Below are 18,729 nucleotides of genomic sequence, written 5' to 3' on the forward strand. Positions count from 1 at the left end.
CTGTACTACAATGTTATTTTTAAATATTTCCTGTGGTTTTGAACTCTGATGTCAATGTGAATATATATTTAGTATTGTCTTCTTCTTTTATAATTTATTATTAAACATATTTAAACCTTTCATTGTGGCTGATCTGTGTAGAGATATTTAAGTTTTGAGAGTATTTGCATATTTATTTGGTGACACTGTGTGAGCACCACCTAATAGCCTTGCTCTTGCTCAAATTACCATTTGTATTAGTATTAATATTACACAGTAAAATTGGACACCCTTTGTTAAGGGCCATATATTAGCTGATAATGAGTGACTGGTGGCAGTGGTAACTGCCTTATAGTCTGGGCAGAAGGGGACATAGCTAGTAAACGTGTGATAGCCTTTCCCAGGTGTGTGGGTGTGTAAATCAAACATCAAAGAATGTATGTGTCAACTACTTTTGCAGGGACACAAAGCACTGGTTAGACAGAGTGGGCACTGGAGGTCTTGGCTTGGTCACACAGCTGAGATCTCAACTCTACATCTCTGCCAGTGGGGAGTCTTACTGTGGATCTGCAGGAACAGGGAGATACCAGCCCTGGACTGACTGTGGTCTCTGTCTACTCTTAAGGGAAATTGCATTTGATGCAGAGAGCTGCATCTGGAAATACTGTTTATGTACCTGTTATCCTCCCAGGGAACGTGAGGCTTGGAGACAGGCATGTGGGTCTGGTAGCCTTGGGATCCAGACAGACCACACATTTGCAGCCAGAACTTGTGAGGTGGTTACTTTGGAGATGGAGCTACCCTGTAGCAGTGAGACTGAAGGTGAGCCACAGCTGCTGGTGGGTACTGATGTTCCCTTGGCCAGAGTGACTGCAAGGGCAGAGGTGAATAGCAGTACCCAGGCTGACAGTGAGTTACCGCTGTCAGAGGATATCAGACTTCTTGTGGCAGTGCAGCTCGGAAGGGGTGCAAAGACAGAGTTGAGACAGGCTCAGCTATCAGACCCTACATTACAAGACTTGAGGGGGGTAGCTAGGGATGTACCTGATTCTCAAGGAAAGAGGGAATCTGTATACTGGAACAAAGGATTACTGTATAAAGAGTGGAACCCTGAGGGAGGGCTAGAGGGTGAGAGAATACAACAGCTGGTAGTGCCCATAGCCTACTGTCTGCACTTCTAGCCATAGACCATGACATTCCCTTTGCAGGTATAGGGCAGAAAGTGTACCAAGAGATGTACTATGCAGAACTTTTATTCGCCTGGGATTTCCAGGGATGTAACAGGGTACTGCAAGACCTGTGCGCAGTTCCAAAAAGTAGGCAAGGTAGGAGACAAGGTCAAAATTCCTTTGATGTCTTTGCCTGTGACTGAGGAGCCATTTCAGAGGTTAGCTATGCATATTATGGGGGCTCTGAGTACCCCAAGTTCCACAGAGAACAAGTATATCCCAGTGCTAGTAGATTATGCTACCAGATACCCTGAGGTGGTGGCTCTGCCCTCAGGCAGAAAAGGTGAAAAATGTTTTGGTTGAGATTTTCAGCAGGGTAGGTTTCAAAAGAAATACTTACTGACAGAGGTGCCAATTTCATGTCAGACTGGTTGGCTTGTCTTTGGCAGCACTGTAGGATGAAGTACCTAAAGACCACCACCTACCACCCCCAGACAAATGGTCTTGTGCAGAGATTAAACTCTGCACTAAAGGCCATGTTATGGGCATTGGCAGACCAGTTTAAGAGGGAGTGGGACAAATATTTGCCCCATCTGTTGTTTGTCTACAGAGAGGTACCCCAGGAATCCACAGGTTTTTCACCCTGTTGTATGGGCACAGGGTGAGGGGGACCTCTAGATTTGATTTGTGATGAGTGGGAGGGTGAGTGTGAATCCCACAAGGAGTCTGTTGTGGCATATGTCCTAAATCTCAGGACAAGGATCAGTGAACTCATGGGCCTGGCAGATGCCTAACAGCAGAAAAGGGTCTGGTATGACAGGAGTGCTGAAGCCAGGGAGTATGCTGTGGGGTAGCAGGTTATGGTTCTCACTCCTCTCAGACACAACAAGCAGCTTGGGAGGGACCATTCAAAGTGGTAAGGAAAGTCAATGATGTTATCTACATGGTAGAACTGCTAGACAGGAGGCAGGAGCACAAACTGTACCATGTTAACATGATGAAACCTTTATCATGATAGAGAGGCCCTTGTGCTAAGTATTTGCAGTAGGAGGCAGAAGGAGTCTGAGGGGGATCTATGGCTACAGCAAGCAAGCCAGCAAAATCCCAGATTACTATAGTGGAACATAGAGTTGCAGGCATATGACATGACAGTGCAGCACTGTACTGGGGTCAGCAATGCCAAGGCAACTATGATCTCAAGACAGAGTATGGGGTAATGTATTTCCAGATAGGTTCATCTCTCTCAAGCAATGTTTCTCAAGGGTCACTTGAAAAACTAGCTCGAGTCTTCAAAGGGGGGAAGAAGTGTGACAAAAGGAAGTACAGCCAGCACAGCTAGATGGAATTTTGTAAATAATTATATGTCATTTGCGAATATCAAACTAATTTATATAAGATGCTTGGATTACACATGTATTAGAACTCTGTGTCATGTGTATATCGAACTGCTTTGATTTGTGTTGAAAATGTATTTGTAAAGTGTAAAGTGCTTGTGATTAAAATGTATCCACAGTGTGCCCTACTGGAAGAGAACAGAAATGTACATGCACTATTGTAACTGTTTAAATGTATATGTTAACAGAGGAAACTGGAGAGTTAACCTCAGTCCAGCAAAATGTACAAATTACTTTACAGGCTAAACCATAAAGAGGCTATCTCTCAGGTTTCAGTGCAGCTAGAGACACAAAGTCTGTACTAGGAAGCATTCTGTATTGTCTTTGGAGTGAATTAATTGCCACTTTGGAAGCATGAAGGAATGCAATTGTGTTATGACTTCCAGCATCTGCCAAAGATCTGAGCAAAAGCCCTTGTATGAGTATTTTTACAGGTAGATGCTAAATACTGCAAGCTTCAGCAGTGGGGGGATTGCCTGAAAACTAGAAGTCAGATGACAAGAAGTGATGTCATTCTGCAAGCTACCCCAGCAGTAATATTTTAGATATTATTGAGTTTCTAACCAGATTATTTAATGAAATCTTGGAAAGTGAGAGGATGCCTGAGGAATGGAGAAAAAGTGTTTTGGTACTGATTTTTTAGAATAAGGGTGATGTGCAGAGCTGTAGTAACTACAGAGGGATTAAACTGATCAGTCAAAGCATGAAGTTATGGGAAAGAGTAGTGGAAGCCAAGTTAAGGAGGGACATGATGATTAGTGATCAGCAGTATGGTTTCACACCGGGAAAGAGCACTACAGATGCGATGTTTGCTCTGAGAGTGTTGATGAAGATGTACAGAGATGGTCAGAAGGAGTTGCATTGTGTTTTTGTAGACTTAGAGAAAGCATATGACAGGGTGCCTAGAGAGGAGTTGTGGTATTGTATGAGGAAGCCGGGAGTGTCAGAAAAGTATGTAAGAGTGGTACAGGATATGTATGAGGGTAGTGTGACAGTGGTGAGGTCTGCGGTGGGAGTGATGGATGTGTTTAAGTTGGAGGTGGGATTACATCAAGGATCAGTTCTGAGCCCTTTTTTATTTGCAATGGTGATGGACAGGTTGACAGATGAGATCAGACAGGAGTCCCCGTGGACTGTGATGTTTGCAGATGACATTGTGATCTGTAGTGAGAGTAGGGAACAGGTGGAGGAGACCCTGGAGAGGTGGGGATATGCTCTACAGAGAAGAGGAATGAAGGTCAGCAGGACTAAGACAGAATATATGTGTGTGAAAGAGGGAGGATAGAGGAATGGTGAGGATGCAAGGAGTAGAGGTGGCGAAGATGTATGAGTTTAAATATTTGGGATCAATAGTTCAGAGTAATGGTGAGTGTGGAAGAGAGGTGAAGAAGAGAGTATAGGCAGGATGGAGTGGGTGGAGAAGAGTGTCAGGAGTGATTTGTGACAGACGAGTACCAGTAAGAGTGAAAGGGGAGGTCTACAAGAGGGTAGTGAGACCAGTTATGTTGTATGGTTTGGATACAGTGGCATTGACAAAAAGTCAGGAGTTAGAGCTGGATGTGGCAGAGTTAAAGATGTTAAGATTTGCACTGGGTGTGACGAGGGTGAACAGTATTAGGAATAAGTATATTAGAGGGTCAGCCCAGGTTGGAAGGTTTGGAGACAAAGGCAGAGAGGCAAGATTACGTTGGTTTCGACATGTGCTGAGGAGGGATGCTGAGTATATTGGGAAAAAGATGCTAAGGATAACAGGAAAAGAGGAAGGCCTAAGATAAGATTTATGGATGCAGTGAGAGAGGACATGCAGGTGGTTGGTGTGACACAGCAAGATGCAGACGAAAGGAAGAAATGGAAACAGATGATCTGCTGTGGCGACCTCTAATGGGAACAGCCAAAAGAAGATGATGATTTTGAGAAGTCTCTTAGTGAGACATAACATTTTGCATTCTGTCTTGGACCTGACAACAACAAGAACGATTCACCACATCTGCCTTGCTCTAATTAAGTTGCTAGAGTATAGTAACTCTCTTAGATACAGTCAAGAATATAGTGAAACTTACTTTAGACTTTGTTTTTATTTATTTGTGTGAGCCTGTACTGCAATGTTATTTTAAATATTTCCTGTGGTTTTAAACTCTGATATCACTGTGAATATACATTTAGTATTGTCTTGTTCTTTTATTATTTATTATTAAATATATTTAAACATTTCATTCTGTCTGATCTGTGTAGAGATATTTATGTTTTGAGAGTATCTGCATATTTATTTGGTGACACTGTGTGGGCCACTAATACTATCCTTGCTCTTGGTCAAACTACCATTTGTATTAGTATTAGTATTACACAGTAAAACTGGACACCCTTTATTCACGGCCCTAAATTAGCTGATAAGGAGTAACTGGTGGCAGTGGTAACTACCTTATAGTCCGGGCAGAACAGGGCATAGCTAGTAAACCTGTGCCAGCCTTTCCCAGGTGTGTGGGTGTGTAAATCAAACATCAAAGAGTGTGTGTGTCAGCTACTTGGGCAGGGACATGAAGCAATGGTTGGACAGAGAGAGTGCTGGAGGTCTTGGCCTGGTCATTCAGCTGAGATCTCAACTCTATAGCTGTGCTAGTGGGGAGTCTTATTGGGGATCTGGAGGAGCAGGGAGAAACCAGCCCAGGACTGACTGTGGTCTCTGTGTGCTCTTAAGCAAAATTACACTTGATGCAGAGAGCTGCATCTGGAAATACTGTGTGTGTACCTGTTATCCTCCCAGTGAACATTCCCCCGCTGTTGCCAGTGGTGAGGTTTGAGGCTCCTTGATTACTGGTTGGCAGTGGTGGGTTGTCATAGGATCAAGCAACCTCCAGGTGGAAAGCAAGTATAATGCCAGACTGTGACAACAAATTTCCTCCGTAGTACTGGATTTATTAACTACATATGAAAGGCTTTATGCCAGTTAGGGGGGGGGGGATGGACCACAGGCACTGTAGTGGTGCATGGCATAGATGCTTCACTCACTTAGCACAGAGCCCCAGTGGTTACCTGGGGAACCTTGTACTAGAGTTTGTTTCCTGTATATAATAGAAATACAGGGCCAGGCAATTTAAAACTGGAGACTGGATGTTAGTTTTGATTCCCACAGCAGATAAAAAGAAGTTATGTACCTACCATAACGTTCCATGTTAGTTGTCTCGCCTTCCTTCTTGCTGACTCGGCCATCTTCTATAGCTCAAGAGCTGTTTACTGGCTCGAGGCTACCCCTTATCCCAGCATGCCCAGCGTCAGCTACCCAGATCTCGTTTGTGATAGCACACACTAGACATAAGTAGAGTAACCAGTTCCTAAAAACTGGTTGTCCAATACACCTAAACAATGAAAGAGTTATAAATTACCTGGCATGTGAAGTAATAAAAGATGTTCAGCCAGTGAAAACAAAAGGGAACTCCTCACAATCCTCTAGGAAGGGGGAAGGAAGGAGGGACGCAAGAAGGAAGGTGAGATGAAGACAACTAACATGGAACATTATGGTAGGTACATAACTTCTTTATGTTAAGTTGTCCATCTCGCCTTCATTCTTGCTGTTTGGGACAGCGTCCCTAGCACCTAAAATCCTGGGTGGCTCATTGGAACAAACTCTTCAGAACAGTAGAACCAAAGGAAGCTCTGCTCCGGAAGACCATATCTACTATGTAATGGGATATAAAAGTGTGGGGGTTTGCCCAAGTGGCAGCTGCACAGATTGAGTCTATGGGCAACCTAGACTGAAAAGCTACAGAGGTCGCTAATGCTCTAGTGGAATGACCTTTTGTTTTAGCTGGAAGCTCTTTATTTCGTAACTGATAAATAAAGGCAATAGTATCAGATAACCATCTGGATAAGGTCACTTTAGAAACTGTAAGGCCTTGTTTGTTGAAAGCATAAGAAAGAAATAACTGGTCTGACTTCCTTAGTTTCTTAGTTCTATAGAGGTAAAAATGCAATTGTCTGTGGACATCCAATTGGTGGAGCTTGTATTCTGCCTTGTTGCTGTGATTAGGAAAGAAAACTGGGAGATCTATGGATTGATTTAAATTGTTCTCTGAGCAGACTTTAGGAATAAAGGATGGATTGGTCCTCAGAGAAACTATGTCCTTGTGAAACACCAGGTAAGGAGGATGAACACATAGTGCTTGAAATTCTGAGAAACGTCTAGCTGAAGTGATAGCAACCAGAAAAAGTGTCTTCCAGGAAAGAAACTTTAAAGAGCATGATGCTGCCGGTTCTAAGGGAGGCAAAATTAAGGAGGTTAAAACTAAATTGAGATCCCAAGGAGGGAGAGGATCTCTCACTGGGGGTCTAAGAAGAGATGTTCCTTTCATAAAAACCTTGCAGAGCTTATGAGACATTATGCTAGAATTAAACATACCGATATGAAAATATGAAATGGCAGCTAATTGTACACTAATGGTAGCGGAAGCCGCACCAGACTGAAAAAGCTGTGCTAGAAATTCAAGAATTTCATGGACTGGAGCTGAGAAAGAATCCAAATTTCTAGATTCTGCCCAGTAAGAAAACCGTTTCCATTTACTAGCATACGTTTTCCTCATAGTAGACTTATGTGAGGAGACAATAATATCACGGACTGCTGGGGAGATGTTGGAAAGCCTGGCTAAGGTTGGAAGTGGAGTAACCAAGCTGTGAGATGGAGAGTTTGAAGGGATTGGTGCAACCCACCTGATTGGTGAATCAGAAGATCTGGAACTGGGTCCAGAATCCATGGTTGATCCAGGAGGTGGAGGTGTAGGAACAGGAACCATATTTGTCGAGGCCAATATGGGGCAATGAGGATCATTTTGCAACCCAACGATTTTGCTTTCTGTATGAGTCTTGGAATTAGGGGGGAAAGGGGAAAAAGTTTAAAGGTGTCCCTGAGGCCAATCGTGGACTAGAGCATCTCTGGGTATATGACCTGGAAGAGGAAGAAGGGAGAAGTAGCTGCTGCATTTGTTGTTGAGAGGAGTGGCAAATAGGTCGCAGCAAGGCTGTCTCCATTTGCGGAAGAAAAGATCCGCAACTTCCAGATTCAGAGACCACTCGTGAGGCATGAAGATAGCTCTGCTGAACCTGTCCGCTATAACGTTGGATTTCCCAGGGATGTGTGTTGCTATCAGAAAACGTTGGGAGGAAATCACCCATTGCCACAGTCTGAGTGATTCTCGACACAAGGGGCAAGACCTGGCCCCGCCCTGTTTGTTGATTTACCACACCACTGACATGTTGTCCGTTTGGATTGCAATGGTCCCGGAAGGAAGAGAGTCTTGAAGGGCTTGCAACGCTAAGAGAACCGCTCTCATTTCTAGGACATTGATATGCATATGGTACTCGTGAGGTTGCCAAGTGCCTTGGACTGTCCTGCCTAGATAATGCCCCCCCCCACCCTATCAGAGAGGCATCCATGGTCACTGTGGCTACCGGAGGGGGTTGTATGAAAGGTCTGCCCTGAATTACTAGTGGGGAGACCATCCACCAAGAAAGGTGCCTTTTGCATGTTTCTGTGATCAGGATCATGTGAGACATGGGTAGTTCCTGGAAAGACCACTGCGTGAAAAGAAGCCACTGAAGGATTCTCATGTGAAAACGTGCTAATGGGACAAGAAGAATGGCAGCTGCCATGGAGCCTAGAACTTGGACGACATGTCTGACTTGAACCCTTTTGCTCTGCATTAGAATTAACACTTGTTGACGAATAGTGGAAACTCTTTCCTGTGGTAATCTTGCAAACATTTCTTTTGTGTTTAATTCTGCTCCTATGTATGTGATAGACTGACAGGGCAACAAGGCAGATTTTTCGAAATTTACTGTAATGCCTAGTTGAATGCATGATGTGATTGTATAATCCCTTGCCTCTAAGAGTTGACGCCTGGTGGTAGCAGGCAGGAGCCAGTTGTCTAGACAGGGAAACACCTGGAATCCTTGGCACTTCAGGTGAGCCGTGACTACTGCCATACACTTGGTGAACACCCTTGGGGGCTGAGGTGAGACCAAAGGGCAGAGCTCTGAACTGGTAATGACTGGCCCCTACCCGGAAGTGAAGAAAACTCCTGGAGCATCTGTCCATCTTGATATGGTAGTACGTGTCCTGAAGATCTATCGAGCACATCTAATTGTCCTGACCCAGAAGAGGGAAAATGGACTGCAGTGTCACCATCCGGAACTTTTCTTTTTGTACAGATTTGATCCAGTATTGGTCTCCAGTCCCCTGTCTTTTTTGGTACTAAAAAGAATCTTGAGTAAGTTCCGGATCCTAGTTGGTCTGCGCAGACTTCTTGAATGGCTCTTTTTTCTAGCAGTCTTGAAACTTCTGTGACTCCTTGATCCCTTAGATTGGGTGGGACACCTGGGATGGGCTTTTTTGATTCTATGGGGATTGATGGAAGGGAATTTTGTAACCTCCGGATATGATGGATAGTACCCATCTGTCTCTTGTTATATTTTGCCAGGCTTTTGGGTACAGCGAAAGTCTTCCCCAACTGCCACCAGAGGTGAGCAGTCGGGAAACCCTTCAGGGATGCTGGAAGGGTTTGGCAGAGAAGGTTTCTCTGTCAACTTGGTTTTGCGGTCCCCCTCTACCATGAGGGTGGCGTCTGTTATTGTTGTTTCCCCCTCTGCCCCTGGGAGGGAAAAATCACCACGTGTGTCAGGCAACGGTCCCTGGAATTTTCAGAACCACATCTTTCTGCTCTTCTGACCCTTGGGATAAGGTCTGGAAGGAGTGGAAAAACATACTCTCACAGCAGAGAGAGTCTTGCCTTCCTGCTCACACCTGGTCAACTTGTCTTTCACCTGAGGCCCAAAGAGAAAGGAGCCATCAAAGGGAGTATTGGTGAAGGACGCTCAAAAGGGTTCCGCAACCTGACACGGCCGCATCCAAGCATGTCTCCTGAGAGCCACACCTGTCCCTGTGGCTCTGCTCACTCCATTGGCTGCATTGGAAATCAGCCTCATGGAGGAGTTGACTATGGAATTAAGAGTCGCAAGCTGAGAAGCTACTTTGGCTGGTGCTCCCTCAGCTGTAGGATCTTGAAGGGTATCTCCAAGCTCTTTCAGTTGATCCCTTTAAAGACGTGTAAAATGGCATAGATAATTCAGAGACCTCATTGAAAAGGTCGCTGAAGCAAACATTCGCTTTCCATATCTGTCCATCTTCCGAGACTCTTTGTTCGGAGGATGAACAGATGAAGATGTTTCTGCTAACTCTTTCTTGGTGGCTGCTGCTACCACCATGGCATTAACGGGCACACCTTTGGAGAGGAATTGCTTGTCCTGTAATAAATTTGTTTGGTCTCCTCGGAGTAGGTTCTACAGAATATGGAGCTGACCAAGCCTTTTGAGCCACTACAGACATGAGTGGACCGAAAGGAGGAGATACCCAGGAGGTAGAAGGTCGGGAACTGAATGCATCCAGGTATACAGACTCGTCCTTGGTAGGGGCTAGGGAAGTCCAGTCTGTCCTCTGTCTAAGCATTTCAAGGATGTCCGAAAATTAAACATCTTCAGAGGGAGACCTTGGGGACCCTTCCGATTCATTCATGTCTGTATCTGAAGTGACAGACTCAGGGGAGTCTATGTGCTTCCTCTTGCACTTCTTCTTCCAGGGAGGCTCCTCCGAGTGATCAGGGGAGGCTTCGGAAGAAGAGGGTTCACCCAATGGGGTGTCCTGGGGCATAGGTTCCCTACACTTGGCGACTGGAGGAGGAGTAGAGGTTGGAACAGACACCACAGGGGGAGGAGCTGATGGAGCTGGCAGTAGAGCTGTTTCGGGGGACAGCACACTCTGCATGACCTTGAAGGCGTCCTGACCTCTAGGCAGAGAAAGCTCCGGCTCCGAAGAAACAGGAGGCTTTCTCCGCATCAAGGGTGACGGCTCCGAGGCCGATATTGGAGCTGAGCTCACCTACACCAAAGCTCCGAGGGGGAGAATGGGGTCGGACAAGGGTCCGATGCCACTCCCCCCCTCGGAGCTGACAAGAGAGCCTCGGCGCCTGGATCCCTCGATAGAAGGTACAATTGAGGTAAATTGGAGCCAACGTCGGAACCGAAGGAGAGATGATGATCGGCACCGGTGGTTCTACTACCTGCAGATCCATGGTCCCTGGCTCCGAGCTAAATGTAGTCGGAGGAGGAACAGAAATAGAGGGGGTTGAAGCCAATACCTGTTGAGGTGGGCTGGACAGAATTTTTGCCAGTGCCTGTGATTTAAGCAACCTACTTACTACTCAATCCACATCATGATCCGATAATCTAGAGGATCAAGAGGAGTGAGAAGAATGATGGCTACATTCACACTGTAACAAAGGTGACTGAGGTGCTGAGTGGATGGACTCCAAGGACGGAGACCTCAGTTTCTTATGGCTCTGAGACAGCTCCGAAATAGAAGATGGAGCCAAAGGAGGAGTTGTCTTGTCGGTGCCAGCCGGCACCGACATACTTGGTTGGCCAAGTAAAGGAGTCGGCTCCAAAGGTGGAGCCGACAGCTTGACAGACTTAGGGGATTTCGCTGGCTGAGTACTTTTAGTCGGAGAATCCTGAGGCTTCAATAATCCCTGAAGGATTAATTTGTTTTTGCGCTCCTGCAGGACCCTTGGACTAAAAGCATGACATATAGAACAGGAGTCCTGCAGGTGAACAGTGCCCAGACAATATACACAACTAATGTGCCCATCTGTCAGAGACATTTTCTGACAGCATGAGTCACACTTTTTGAAGCCAGACACCTTGGTATCTTTAGACATTATAGTAACAACAACCACAACAACAATAATAAAAAACTATACTACAAAAACCAAGAAACAAATAGACTTTTTTTTTTTTTTTTTTTTTTTTACAGTTAAGGAACAGAAGGAAAGCCTCTAATTTAGATGACTATCCTTGGGGGGGGACTCTCTAAACGAGTTCAAGGGAACAGAAGGCCTGCGAGTTATGGAGCGACGGCCAACAAAGCTAAAATACACAAGAAAGCGATAAGGGATAAAAGGAATATTATCTAGACAAAAAATAGACAAATACTTGACAAACTTTCAAGAATAAACAACAATATATTAAAAGAAAAAACTATACTAAGCCTGAGCCAGTAAGGAAGCAACCTAGTAGCTGAAGTGGCAAACGAGATCTGGGTAGCTGACGCTGGGCATGCTGGGATAAGGGGTAGCCTCGAGCCAGTGAACAGCTCTCGAGCTATAGAAGATGGCCGAACGAAGGCGAGATGGACAACTTAACATCAAATGTTTTGTCTAAATGGGATATTCTCTTTGAAATAACAGAAAAAAACATGATTGAGACAAATTACTTATTTAAACAGAATGGTAGGGGAAACCCAGAACAAATACATCACATCACCATTTTGAACACATAGAAGGAAGCACAGATTAGCAAATCTGATGCAGAAAAAACAACCAACTGCATTTCAGATAAATGACACCCTATCCAATCCATAGAAAGAAAAGCCAAGGAAGTTTTTGTTAAGAAGCAAGGAAGGGTTTCAGAACTGCCTGACAAAAGAAATATAATGCAAATCCATGTTAGTACTATTTCAGGGGAAAGGGTAGCTTAAAATACTATAGAATATTACAGCTTGACAAGCTGTTATCCAGGAAGCAGTAAAAAATGGCTTAAAGTAGACATAACAGAGAGGTCACAAAATGAGTTGCCAACAAGGCTACAGCCAGTCATACAAAGAGTACTAAAGTGAGCACGTTTTTTGCTGAGCAGTTCTCAATAAAAGAATGGTTTATAGAGGCTAAAAGATGTCTACAACTGTCTAAACTATCTGCAATGAAGGTATGTACACAGCTTGTTTGAAACTCATTAGGGAAATTGCCGTATATGGCAACAGAAAATATGTCCATCATACCTTTTCTGTCTATGGGGCAGCATTTGAAGAACTGTGCATGTTTTAAAAATGAGGTGGAGACAACAAAATAAGGCTGTGAGTACAAAATCAACTTCTGGCTACACCCCTGTGGAGCAACACCATAGTCTCAGTCCCAAAATCTAACGGACAAAATGGAAACAGCATTGTAGACTGCAGGAAGCAGAAGATCAATATAAAAGGTGAAGGCCCAGTGTATGGGCTGGAAGAAGTAGCAGAAAGGCTGGAGAAGGTAAGACACTTAAATGCACTAAATGGGCTACAACCATTCAGAAAGTACTGCACTGGCCTGATTCATCCACCACAAGACAGATTACCTATTTCAGCACAGAAGTACGTTTCTAGTCTGGTAAATGAATCACTCTATTGATAAAACAAAGAGAAAGACATCATAGTTAAGTCAGGATGTAGACTCTCACAGGTTGGTACTACTGTGCTGTATTGGCTAATGTGAATAATAACGTCAGTGAAGTGGTTGTCTGACATGTGGATGAGTTTTGTATGGGGTGGCTCACAAAGCTTTGTAATTTTCCTTCCTGAAAGCAGATCCACATCTAGGTTAACTGATACCCTGTTGATTTCCATGAACTGGTGCCCCACATCTTAAAGCAAAAAACTACTTTGCTCTGAAACTGTAGCAAACCATTTGCTACAAATGTAACAAGTTGCTTTTTTACATTGTAAATACCACAAAGTAAGTGCTTCAACTCTTCAGCTTTGTCCACAAATACATTAATAAGCATTCATTGTGAACGCCTCTACTGCTTGACCACACTTTTACACCCCCTAATGCTCTGCACGCAGGGCAGCTTCCTCTTTGCTCCACCCTAGGTATGCCTCTGCATGAAAGCTACCCTTCAAGTTAACCCAAGAAGAGCATGACCATTTTTGTTGTATGGGATTGGACATGTCTACTACTTTGGGGATTTTGTTGATTCAGCAAAAGGTCTACACAAAAACATTTTCTATTAACATGGAACCATCAGAGACAAAGCAACAGGATGCACTAGATCAAAAATAGGACAAATTCTCAGGGTTGCCAGACACGGCAGACCAAATGTCATATTTGATGCCTCCTGCTTGCCAAGCAGCATAGATCAAGCCTCTGTACAGACTATTCACAAAACAAGCAAGACTTCTCAGAAAATCCATTCTGCAAAAGTTGCTCTAAATTTTAAATCAATGAGGAAAGCTGAATCCCTGAAAGAAGCTTTTCTTCAGTGATCCTTCTTATGGAAAACTACATGACGGTGGCAGAAAAGGGCTATATTTGATTGCTTTGATGGGAGAACAAGACATATTCTCACCACTTTATTGTCAGTGAAAAAGAATTAGAAGAGTCATTCATATTACCCTCCCAGGAGAAGCTCTTACCATGTAAGATATCCTTAATGAAGCATTTTTTTCTAACTATGCTCTATTCAAAACTCAAAACTGGTGACTGAAGGTGGGACACCCTTCAAGTAGACTATCCGCAGAAAGATAACCCCTCACAATTCAAAATCTAAACTGTTGCAACAGCAAACACGTATTACCATAAAGGTAAATTCTGCTGCAAAAATTGTTATATAAATCAAGAGCATAGCTGATGTTGTAATAAAAGTCTCCCACAAACAGATGCAGCTGTACATCCCAAACAAGGGAAGTAATTGCAGATTTAGCATCACATATCCTTGGATGGTGTTGTCTGCTATACTTTTAAAAGTATTATATGCTGTTTTTCAATATATAAAAATATATGCACACATTTACATATATCAATTAAACTTGTGCAGTGAAGTAATGATCCTCACTATATAACGGAGAATCTAGAAAATGAATATAAGTCATTTTTAATGTTTTCAGATGGAAAAGGTTGTACTAGAGTAAACTATATAAGCTGCTGGGCATGTAGTGATCTATTTCCTTGCTGTGTATTTAATTAATATCTAGGGCATACACCACAGAGAAATATATTATATGCTGAAGGGGTGAGGATCCTAGCAATCTTATCCATGAAACCTTGAAGAAGAAGGTGGTATCCTAACATACTTAATCTGTATAACATCTGTAAACTTCAGCAGCATACAGAGCTAATCTGCCATACTTCTGAGTTTTAAAATAGTAAGAAATGGCTAACAAAAATAAAATCTCAAAAATTCTTTATTAACATCCAGTAAGTGCTTTCATCTTATAACCCAGGCTTCTTCAGACTGAATGCACAATCCAAAAACATACATTTATATAAAAACTTTGATCAAATGATTCAATTAATCAATTAATGGTTAATTCTCTTATTAGAAAGACTTTGAATTTTTCTTTCTCATTAGGTCCCAATGGATGACCAGCATCCAATTTAATTTGCCACAAATACTCTTTCAATTGGGTTTATCCTCAGCAACAAATCTACTTTCATAGTTATGAACTTGATCCAAAACAATAAATATAAAAGCAACCGTACATACATTTTTACTTTAATGCTTACTCAAGGCATTTTTGTTGTCATCTACTGCTACAGCATAATTGTGTTCATATATTCTATGATACAATTCCCTGGTAGTATGCCCTACATAAAAAGCAATGCAGGACATACATAAAACTAGATAAATAACAAATCTAGGCTTGCAAGTGTACTGACCAAGAATATTGATCTTTACATTGTTAACAGTGGTATCAATAATTCCATTAAGTAAATAATGACAAAAATTACAGTTGAAACATGTAAACATCCCTGGTTTAACACACTTGCTCATAGGATGAAAACTTAACCTCAACTGAAAAAAGTCTTTCAGATTTTTCCCCTTTTTGAAACAAATACTGGTTCTTCACCCACTACCTTTTTGACATCTGGAAAATTGCTGAGAATGTGCCAATTATTTTTAATAATAATTTTTTATGTCTCTCTGATCTAAGCTATTCTTCACAAGCATTTATGTATTATACATACCACTACTGAACTTTTTACTAATAGTAGTTATAGTACCACTTGTGCCTTTGTTCCTACACTTTATAGTATCTTGAAAACTTTGCTTGACTACCATCACAGTGTAACCTCTATTTAAATAACTTGTAACATAAAGATATTTCTTCATTAATAAAATTTTGATCATGTCTAGTACGCCTGATTATTCTCATTAACTGACCTTTGACAAGACTATTCTTGATTTTACTAGAATGCATGCTGTCATAACTTAAATACACATTATTTTGAATGTCTTTTTATATATTTTAGTTGTTGACTTATTTTTCTGCTTAGATACAACAACATATAAAAATGTAGACTACAAACATCAAACTTAGATGTAAATTTTAAGTATATACTGGCATTATTTACATATTCTAAAAATAATTTGTAGATATCAATATTGCCTCTTCAAATTAAAAAAAAATATCATCAATAAGGCATTTGTAAAAAATAATACTATTAAAGAAAATAGTGTTGAAAATAAACTGATTCTACTATGCATTCATGAATATATTAGCATAACTGGGGGTCATAGCAGCCCCATTGCTATTCCATTAACTTGTTGGTAAAATTTTAAATTAAACTCAAAAAATTATACCCTAAAATAATGTCAGTCATTTCTTCCATAATGAGATGAATATCATTATTTGAGAACAGCTTAGACTTGATTAGCTCTAACATAATCCATTCCAATTTCAGTTGATAACAGTATAAAGAGATTGGATATCTAAAGTCACTAGGTAGTCAGAGTTAAAAACAGTAACTTGTTCAATTTTCTGCATAAAATCAAAAGTATCCCTAACATAGGAAACACCCTTCAATACCACCTGCTGTAAAAACTTATCAAAAATAAATCACCATAGTTTCAGTTTTCCACCTCCACTGGTGACAATAGGCCTGAAAGGCAAGTCATCTAAAACCTTATGAATTTTCGGCAAGCAAAGTATTCTACTAATCTTGGGATCTTTGATATTCAGAAAGTTTGCTGTTTCACCACTTATAACTTCATTACATAACCACTCTTCTGTGAAAGAGTCTATCAAAAAAAATAAGCCTTTTGAATTTTAATTCTGTATTTAAACTAATTGCTAATGCCGTCTTATTGGTGGTTCTGTGTCTCATGATTGTTTTAAATGTTCTACTTAAACTGGCTTGTTAATTTTGTTTGTGAACACTGATGAAGGGAATCCATTCCAAATGTTTTATGGTTTTATTAAATAATCTTGGCATTTTTGGAGTCCAGCATTTTTTTTTTTTTTTACTCTGGAGTTGTGACCGTTGACTCCAATTAACCAGTCTGCGATCCAGTGATTCTGATTGTTCATCAGCAATGAAGCCCATGAGTTTAGTGTGTGTTGTTACTTCTATAAAGGTGCTATCGGGGAAAGTCATGGTAAAGGATGTCTTGAGGTGAAAAAGAGATTTAGGTTAAAAAAGTAGTTTTTTTTTTAGGGTTGAGTATAGTTGATTGTCATTTAGCCAATTTTCAATGGAGATGAAGGATTTTGGGGTGAGAAATTGAAGGTGTAAAAGATTGTTGGAAGAGCTAACAATAGTGGAGTCATCTGCATATTGAAATAGAGAGGACTGGGAGCAGGAAGAGTGAAGGCTGTTAGTAAAGACGTGGAACAGAATGGGACCAAGGATGGAACCTTGAGGTACACCAGTATTAACAGGGAGGAAATTGGAAAAGGAGGAAAGCCACTTGACAGACTGCAGTCACTTGGAAAGGTAGCTAGAAAATCAGTTGTGGGTAGGGTTAGTAAAACCAAGAGCAGACATTTTGGAGAGAAGCAAGGGGTTAGTGACTGTATCAAAGGCTCTAGAAAGGTCCAGAAAGAGGGAGGATACCAGGTTGTTATTGTCCCTGGCTTTAATGATGGTATGGGTAAAGGAGACTAGTACAGTAATTCTACTGTAACTAGGATGAAAGACTTGTTGGGTTTGGGGTGAGTAGGTTTCCATTTAGAAGATATTCAAGAAGTTGTTTGTGGCTGCATTTTTTAAGTATTTTGGAAAGGGGGCAGAATTGCTATAGGCCCGTAGTTTGGGAGTTATGTAGATTGTCCACCTTTGTGGAGTGGAATAATATAGAATTGTTTCCAGGAGGAAGGGACTACAGATTCTTGGATATCTCTGTTTATGAGGATGGAGATTGGGTAGGCTATACAGTTAGCTGCCAATTTTAAAACTCAGCTTATCTGCTGAGAGAGAGAGAGAGCAGGGCTTCTGTTTTTTTAAGTAGAGATTTCATGCATGAAGTAGGGACAGATTTGAGAGAAAAAGTTGGCAGGGAAGGGGGAGGAAGAGTAGGAGTAGAAAGGGTAGGGGTGTGGTGGTGACTGTTTTGGATTAGTTTGTTGATAGAGTCAATGAAGTAGGAGTTGAACTTTGTGGCGGTTACAGAGGGAGAATCACTAGGATAAGGGTTTGGTATGCTGCATATTGACTGAGTTCCAGAAATCTTTTGGGTTACTTTGATGGTTAGTGTGAGCTTTTAGATAATATTTTTTGTCCTCTTTGATTTGTTTTTTTGGTGATGTTACGAAGGTGTTTGTACATTTGTAGGTGTTTAGGGGATTTAGATTTCAGCCAGTTTTTCCATACATCACTATTGTGCATAAGGATGCAGGTGGATTAAGAAAGCCAAGGTGCTTGGTGTGATTTAACCCTTTTTTTTCCTGAGAGGAGCTAGGGAATTAAGAATATCCAAGAATATAGAATTAAATTTCAGAACAGCATCTTCTAATGGTAGGTTACAGAAGAAGGACCATTTTATGGAGGACAGTCTGTTGTTGAATTCATCTGGGTTGAAGTTAGTGAGGCTATGGCATTCTTTAAGTCTGTATTTCCTGATATGATGTAGGGACATTTATTTTATTTTATTTTACATTTGTTTACTGGGAAATTCTGACTGGACAAATACTCCATCTTCAGTGGAGGCCTGGGGAGAAAAGCTCCACATAATACAAAAAAATAGATAAGTAGTACATAAATACAGATTTACATGTCTTAATACAGAAAAGACAAAAAAATGTACAATGCAGTTACAGGTTTTAGGTACCAAAAAACAGAGATAAAGTACATATATAGCATGTACTGGTGTATACAAAAATATTTCAAGCAAAGGGAATAAACAAACATAAGAATAAGTGCATTTTACATTTACAGTACAGTTAAATATGAGCATAAGGAGAATTATATTTACTGTAATAAGATTAAAAGATTTAGATAGAGACAAAGTGGAGAGGTTATAGAGTTAATTGGAAGTTCTGTATATGCTAATTTGCTACCTGGGGTCAGTACATGAGCAGATCCATCAGATCATAGGATCATAGGAGGTTACTA

Source organism: Protopterus annectens, chromosome 17.part0, assembly GCF_019279795.1.
Source record: "Protopterus annectens isolate FY-2018-M chromosome 17.part0, PAN1.0, whole genome shotgun sequence".
NCBI classification, from domain to species: domain Eukaryota; kingdom Metazoa; phylum Chordata; order Ceratodontiformes; family Protopteridae; genus Protopterus; species Protopterus annectens.